Source organism: Abramis brama (genome assembly GCF_963993115.1).
Source record: "Abramis brama genome assembly, chromosome: 4".
NCBI lineage: Eukaryota > Metazoa > Chordata > Actinopteri > Cypriniformes > Leuciscidae > Abramis > Abramis brama.
Genome location: NC_139966.1, coordinates 52,014,773 through 52,023,130, shown reverse-complemented (window position 1 = coordinate 52,023,130; position 8,358 = coordinate 52,014,773).

Here is an 8,358-nt window from a genome sequence, read left to right as displayed (position 1 = left end):
TTTTTTTTTTTTTAGAAGAAGTAACGGGTACTCACAGTTATGGATAGAAATGTAGTGGAGTAAAGAGTACAATATTTGCCTCTCAAATGTACTTGAGTAAAGTCATGAGTACTCCCCAAAAATGATACTCGAGTAAAGTACAGATCCCTCAAAATTGTACTTAAGTACTGTACTCAAGTAAATGTACTCCGTTACTGTCCGGCTCTGCATAGCACTTTGACAATATATAATGTTCCAAAGAAGCTTTACATAAGTAAAGCTCCACCCCAGATGACTGTGGCAAGGACAGCTTCTCTATTGTTCCACTCTCCTCCATACATGGCTGGTTTTGGCAACTAGAGGGAGACATGGCTTGAACGTTCACTTAAAGCTACAATTATGTTAAGCTACAGAGGTGGGTAGAGTATCCAAAAACTGTAGGCTACTCAATTAAAAGTACAAGTACTTATAGATATATTTACTCAAAGTAAAAGTAAAAGTAATAATCTAAATAGTTACTTGAGTAAGAGTAAAAAAGTATCCAATGAAAAAATTACTCAAGTAGCTAGTAAGGCTACTTCGAGTCATATATAGGCCTATATATACATATATACATATAACATTATTAAGATATTTTTAATTTAAATGACTATTAATATCATAATTAGATAGGCTATCTTTGCAACAAAAACAGAAGAGACAAAATTATTTCTGCCATGTAGCCCCAAAAATCATTGCCTGTCCTTTGGTTTGTATAGTAACTTATACAACTACATTTGGATTATTAGACAATGTCGAAATAAAGTGACTGCAGTTTTGCATTCGGGTCAATGACGTATAAGGATTTTCAACAGGCCAATTTTAAAATACGAAAATTAACAATATATATTGCAATTGTTCAATCATTAAGAATGTTGTGTACATATAAATTCAAATAAAAAATTTAAATTAAGTGATTTTAGTGTTTTTTCATCTAGATGAATTGTCCATAGGCTTAAAAAATGTCATGTGGGGCGACCGTGATTTATCTTAAAATTAATTAATTTCCTTAACATAAATGTATTTTTTTTTATTACATGTTCTCAGTAATTAAAGTGTTTAAAAACAGAGTATTTGAATTTCTTTTGAGTTTTTGTATATAATGATCTCATATTTTTGTTCTGCGATTTCAGTCGCCTTCTAAAATGCAGTTAACAGACTTATTTTTCCTGTAAATCGCATAAAACTGATAGAAATGTTTTAAAAATATAATTTACTAAAGCATACTGTATCAGTGATTCATATTTCAGCCACAGAAATAAGATATTTTATTTTAAATTTAATACAGTGATAGCTTTTATTGGTCGCACCACATGATAAGTGGTCGCTCCAAATGACACGAAAACCTTATATAGTTAAAAATCTATTTAAAGAGATCAATGAACAATACATTTTCTACAATTTTTTTTATTTAAACCAGATTTTATACAAATTTCACAGAATTTTCCTGAACACAAACATTTTATAAACTCACTTTTATAAAAAAAAAAAAAATCACTTCACAAACACAAGTGCACCATTTAATTTAACTTGACTTAGAATTTCTTTCTAACAAATAATAATGTTATAGATATAAATTATTTCATAAAAGTATTGTATACAGGTAACATTTGGGGTCAATAGTTTTTTTAAGTAATTAATACTTTATTAATCAAGGACACATTCAGTGTCACATTCAGGCGCAGGCTATAATGTTCCGAAAGATTCTATTTCAAATAAATGCTGTTCTTTTGAACTTTCTATTCATCAAATAATCCTGACATATAAAATGTATCACAGTTTCCAAAAAAAATATGAACATTGATAATAATCAGAAATGTTTCTTGAGCAGCAAATCATTAGTGACCCTGGATACATTGTATGGGTCAAAATTATCGATTTTTCTTTTATTCCAAAAAATCATTAGGATATTAAATAAAGATCATGTTTTATATTTTGTAAATGTCCTACCATAAATTTATAAACATTTATTTTTGTGAGTGAATATAGCAATATTGCAAACATAAATGGACAACTTTAAAGGCGATTTTCTCAATGTTTCGATTTTGTAGCACCCTCAGATTCCAGATTTTCAGTTGTATCGGCCAAATATTGTTCTATCTTAACAAATCATACATCAATGGAAAGCTTATTTATTCAGCTTTCATATGATGTATAAATCTCAATTTCAAAAAATTTACCCATGTGACATTGACCCATTGAGTGGTTTTGTGGTCTAGGGTTACATATTAGAATTATTTCTGAAGGATCATGTGACACTGAAAACGTACTCGGTTACTAACGTAACCTCGGTTCTCTCTAGAAGAGGGAACGAGTACTGCGTTCGTCAGAACGCTGCGGGAAAAGTCTCTTTTCACGAAATACTGAAGCAAAATTATCCTTAATTTTCATATTTGTAAAACGCATTGCGGCAGTGCACAGCCATGGCGAGACGGCTCGCTCACTCATTGGCTGTTCTGCGGCAACTGCATGAGCCTATCGAGCGAGGGCTGATGCAACATCAGACCAATGAGAGCGCTTCGCGCGCTCCTCGTCACATCCCGCCGAAACGGGTGTGGCCATCCCCTATAAAAGGAGCTCGAGTAGGCTGATTCAACTGGTTTTCATCGCCGAAGCGAACCAGAGCGAACCGCGCGCACGGCAGGGAACGCAGTACTCGTTCCCTCTTCTAGAGAGAACCGAGGTTACGTTAGTAACCGAGTACGTTCTCTTACGAGAGTTCTCTCGTACTGCGTTCGTCAGAACGCTGCGGGAACCACTTGTAAGACGCCGTGCGTGCTGGGATGAGAAAACACCGACCACTGGAAGCTAGTCCAGGTATACAGTGCATAATCACCCGGTAGACTCGGAGAGTCTGGAGGGGGGGGGGGGGGACAACCACCCTCAGATAGCTGCGTCCTAAGACGCGATATAACATCACATAGGCAGGGGGAGGCCTGGCTAATGTGGGAAATGTGGGTCTTACGCAAATTTGCCCAGATATATGCGCCCTTAGGCGTGAAACAGCACCACATAGGCAGGGGAAAAACCTGGCTGATGTGGGAGATGTGGCTGATGTGGGAATGTGGGACTTACACACTTTCGCCCAAATAGGTGCGTTCTAGACGCGATATAACATCACATAGGCAGGAGGGAGCCTGGCTAATGTGGGAAAAAGAAACATGGGTCTTACACAATTCTGCCCAGAAAACTTCGGCGGCGCTGTGCGTCTGCGATATCAGCGCCGTGTTTAGACAGCTGACTCGAATACACCGAAAAACTTGGCTTGCAAGTGCGGTGAAGTCTTCGGTGGCGTTGTGCGCCTGCGAAATCAGTGTCGTGGTAGACAGCTGATTCGGCTAAACCGAAAACAACCTGGCCTGCAAGGCGGGAACTTCTAGGTTGTAGAACCTTATGAATGTAGACGGCGAGGCCCAGCCCGCCGCCGTACATATTTCCTGTAAGGAAATCCCGCTAGACCAGGCCCACGATGAGGCAACGCCTCTCGTGGAATGCGCTCTAATGCCCAACGGGCACTGAAGGCCCTTGGTAGTATAAGCCATTGTTATGGCGTCAACCACCCACCTGGACAGGCTCTGTTTCGAAACAGCCGTTCCCTTGGAACGTCCACTGAACGAGACAAAGAGCTGCTCCGTCTGTCTGAAGGCAGCGGAGCGGGACACATAAGCTCTTAAAGCCCTAACGGGGCAAAGACAGCTCGAGTCCCCTTCCTCGTTTGATCCCGGCAGGGCAGACAGGGAAATAACCTGAGCCCTAAACGGAGTGTTGAGGGATTTCGGCACGTAGCCGTGCTTAGGTTTGAGTATGACTTTGGAGTCATTGGGCCCAAACTCCAAGCACGTTGGACTCACAGAGAGCGCGTGCAGATCGCCTATGCGCTTCACCGAAGCGAGGGCCATCAAAAACACCGTTTTGAAAGACAGATGTTTGAGGCTGACAGATTGGATAGGCTCAAAGGGAGGACCTTTCATGGCTGCCAAGACCGTAGAAAGGTCCCACACCGGGACTGAGGGAGGTCTGGGGGGATTCAGCCTCCTAGCTCCCCTGAGGAAGCGGATGACTAAATCGTTCCTTCCCAGTGACTGGCCTGGCGTTGCTGTCGAGCACGCTGCGATAGCCGCCACATAGACTTTGAGCGTGGAAGGGGATCTGCCCTTGTCCAACAGCTCTTGTAGGAAGGAGAGAACCTCCGTCACCTCACAATCGAGGGGTGACAAGCCCCGAGCTGTACACCAGCTGGAGAAAACCGACCACTTCGAGGCATAAAGCCGCCTGGTGGAAGGCGCTCTAGCCTGAGTGATGGTGTTCAGCACTCCATCCGTGAGACTAACGGGTAACCGTTGAGCGTCCACGCATGAAGGGACCACAGCTCTGGGTGTGGGTGCCAAATCGAGCCCCTGGCCTGCGAGAGGAGATCTCTCCTCAATGGCACTGGCCATGGAGCGGAGTCTGCTAACTGCATCAGGACTGGAAACCAGGCTTGGTTGTCCCAGAACGGAGCTATAAGCAGTACTGGGCATTTCACTTCCCTGACTCGCTCCAGCACCTGAGGTAGGAGGGAGACTGGGGGAAACGCGTATAGCGGGCAGTGCGGCCACTTGTGGGACAGCGCGCTGTCTTTCTTTGAAAAGAACACGGGGCAATGAGCGTTTTCTGGGGACGCGAATAGGTCCACCTCCGCCCTGCCGAATCTCTGCCACAACAGCCGGACTGTTTGTGGGTGTAGAGACCATTCGCCCGTGGGAACATTGTTCCTGGACAGCCTGTCTGGACCCAGGTTGAGTGTCCCGGGCACATGCACCGCTCTCAGCGAGCTCAGGTTGCGCTGAGCCCATATTAGGAGGCGCTCGGCCAGCCTGTAAAGGGATCTGGATCCGAGACCGCCCTGGCGATTTATGTAGGACACCACGGCCGTGTTGTCCGAGCGGACTACGACGTGTTGGTCCTTGATGTGGGGACAAAAGCGCGTCAGCGCGTTGTGAACTGCCAGCATTTCCAGGCAGTTGATATGATGGAGCTTTTCTCGTTCTGACCAAAGGCCAAAGAACGGCCTGCCCTCGAGCAGCGCTCCCCATCCCGAGGTGGATGCGTCCGTAGACACCACTTTCACTCTCGAGGAAGTCCCCAGGCTTACACCTGAACGGTACCAATCGCCCGCCGCCCATGGTCTCAGGGCTGCTGCGCAGTCTTGATCGACTTTGAGGCGCAATCGGCTGAGTGCCCACGCTCCGCGTGGCACTCGCGCTTTCAACCAGAACTGCAGAGGGCGCATGCGAAGCAGGCCCAGCTGGAGAACTGATGACGCTGAGGCCATGAGGCCCAGCATCCTCTGAAACCGTTTGAGCGGGATAATCGCACCGCAGCGGAAGGACCTCGCTGCGTGCTGTATGCGCAGCGCGCGCTGTTGCGACAGCCGCGCCGTCATAGAACGAGAGTCCAGAACGATGCCCAGAAACGATATAGTTTGGCTGGGGTTCAGGGAGCTCTTCGTCCAATTGATCGTGATACCAAGATTCTCGAGGTGATCGAGTAACATGGTTCTGTGCTCCACGAGCTGAGATCGTGATTGAGCTATGATCAGCCAGTCGTCCAAATAGTTCAGCACTCGCATGCCCCTGAGTCTGAGGGGAGCGAGCGCTGCGTCCATGCACTTCGTAAATGTACGGGGTGCCAGGGACAAGCCGAATGGCAGGACTGTATACTGGTATGCCCGACCCTCGAAGGCGAATCTCAAGAATCGCCTGTGGCGTGACGCTATCTGTATTTGGAAATACGCGTCCTTTAGATCTATCGACATAAACCAGTCTTCTCGGCGAATATGCGCGAGGATTTTGCTGGTCGTGAGCATTTTGAAACTGCGTTTCACTAAAGCTCTGTTTAGTCGTCTTAGATCTAGTATGGGTCTGATACCACCGTCCTTTTTGGGGACTAGGAAGTATCTGCTGTATAGCCCCCCTTCGCTTTGAGCTTGGGATACATGTTGTATCGCCCCTTTGCTCAACAGTTTTGATATTTCGGTGCGAAGTAGGTGTGCTACTTCTGAATTCACCGTAGTTTCGACGCGCGCTGTGAAGCGTGGAGGGCGCCGACAAAACTGTAGCGAGAAGCCTCTCTTTATAATGTCTAGCACCCAGTCCGAAACCCCTGGAAGCGCGGCCCATGCGTCTGCATGGCCGGCTAGGGGTTGGATGCGAAGCGCGCTCTGTTCGCTGTGCGACGGCGGCGCTTCGGGGTGCGCTAGCGTAGGCGTTACGCCTGTGACATTTGAGGCGGGGAGCGCGCTTAATACAGCGGGCAAAACGCTCATCCTCGACCTCGCTACAGTGTTTATCTGAACGAGGGAGGTCTGAGAAGGTCTCATGGGACTCATGCAGCCTACAAGTGAACGTGGGCGGGGACCGGGCACGTTTACTGCTTTGGCCGCGCTGTCTGCTTGAACAGAGCGGGCGCGCACAGGTCCCGTTTTTACAGGGAGCCTGTGGCTTGCCAGACATAGTGTTTGTGGGCACTGGGAAGTGGGCACTTTGACTATGTTTGGGGCGCGATCGAACTGCGTCGATCTTATGAGTACGGGCCCTGTGTGCAGGGCTGTGCTTGTGTGTAGGGATGGGCACAGAGAAGTGGGCATCAACACTACATTTATAGCACCATCGGCCTTGGCCGGGACACCAGAAAATACACTCTTTTCGGGATTTATCTGGGTAGCCGTAAAAACGGCTTTTGTGTGCAGGCAAGCGGGCAGCTGTGCGGGCTTGTGCTCTGCTGAGAACGCTGAAGCAGTCGCAATTCCTGGGACTGAGACAGCGGTGCGCTTTGGTGAGGGCCCGGTCGCAACGGGGCTTACACACCTGCGCTTTCCTAGGCGTGCTAGGATTTCTTTGGGGCTTCCGGCTTCAACACAACCCTTGGTCGCGGCCCGCGGTGAGTGGGGCGGCGGCTGGTAGAGCGAGAGCGAGGGCGTGAGCTGCGCTGCTGTCGCTGTGAGGGGGCGGCCGGTGGCTGAGGCTGTGAGCTCCGAGGGGCCTGTTTCTCACGGCCCGCTGCAGAACTGGGGCGTTTGGGCAGGAAGTGCTTGAACGCCTGTGACGCTTTCTGGGCTTCGGAAAATCTCTCCACGAACTCGGAGAGAGAAGATCCAAAGAGGCCAGCGGAGGATAGCGGGGCGTCGAGGAACGCGTTGCGCTCTGCATCAGCCATCTCCGTGAGCGTCAGCCACAAATGCCTCTCGGCTACGGTAGCGGAAGCCATACAGCGTCCCATGGCTTGTGCTGCAGCCTTGGTAGCGCGGAGGGAGAGATCCGACGCGCTTCTCAGGTCCGTGATGCAGATAGCTTCAGGTCCTATCTCGTCCAGTTTGCGGAGGAGATCGCCTTGGAAAACCTGAAGCGTGGCCATGGTGTGCAGAGCCGATGCCGCCTGCCCAGCGGCGGAGAAGATCCGCGCGAGCAGCGACGACGTCATGCGGCAGGCTTTCGACGGCAGCACTGGCTTAGTCCGCCGTCCAGCAGAGGGCGGGCAAAGGTGGGCTGCTATCGCCTGTTCCACCGGCGGCAGAGTGAGGTAGCCTCGGTCCTGAGCATTATCCAGGGAGGAAAATGCTGGGGATACAGACGAACGTGTTCGTGCAGAAAAGGGAGCGTTCCAGGCCTTCGCCACTTCTTCATGAAGCTCAGGAAGAAACGGAGCGGGCTTAGACACAGGAGAAGTGCGCTCACCAGGGAGGAAGCTACCATCAAGCCGGGTGCGCGAGGGGAGTTCCGGTGCAGACCACTCGAGGCCGAGGCTCGCCGCGGCCAGCGCGAGTACTCGCATGAGCTCCCTCTCGATGCTAGCTCTAGCCAACGGCTTTCGGGCAGGAGGCGTGAGATCCGCAGAGCTCGCCCAGTCCTCACTGCCTGAAGCTAGCAGAGAGCAGGAATCCTTTTCGACCGACTCGACTTCAGAAACAACTTCCTCAGATGAAGCGGCGGCAGACTGCGGGCGCTGAGCATCGGGAAGTGCATCGGGGGAAGCCGGCGAAGCTGGCGGGCGAGCCGGCGAGCTTTGTCGGAAGAGGTGGGTTCCGGGGCCCGCTGCGAGCGGCGCTTCTTACGGCGCGGCACCGCGGCGGGGGGCGCAGGCTCGGAGAACTGTGCCAGGCGAGTCCGCAGAGTCGCCATCGGCAAAAGCTCGCAGTGAGGGCAGCCGCCGTCAGCGAGCGCGAGCGCTGCGTGATCTTCGCCCAGACAGGAGACGCAAATAACGTGGCGGTCTCCCTCGGTGAGCGGGGCTCGGCACGAGCCACAGGATGGCATCTTGAAAAAGACGCGGCTCTTTTAGGGGTGAGTGTTCGGAGAACAC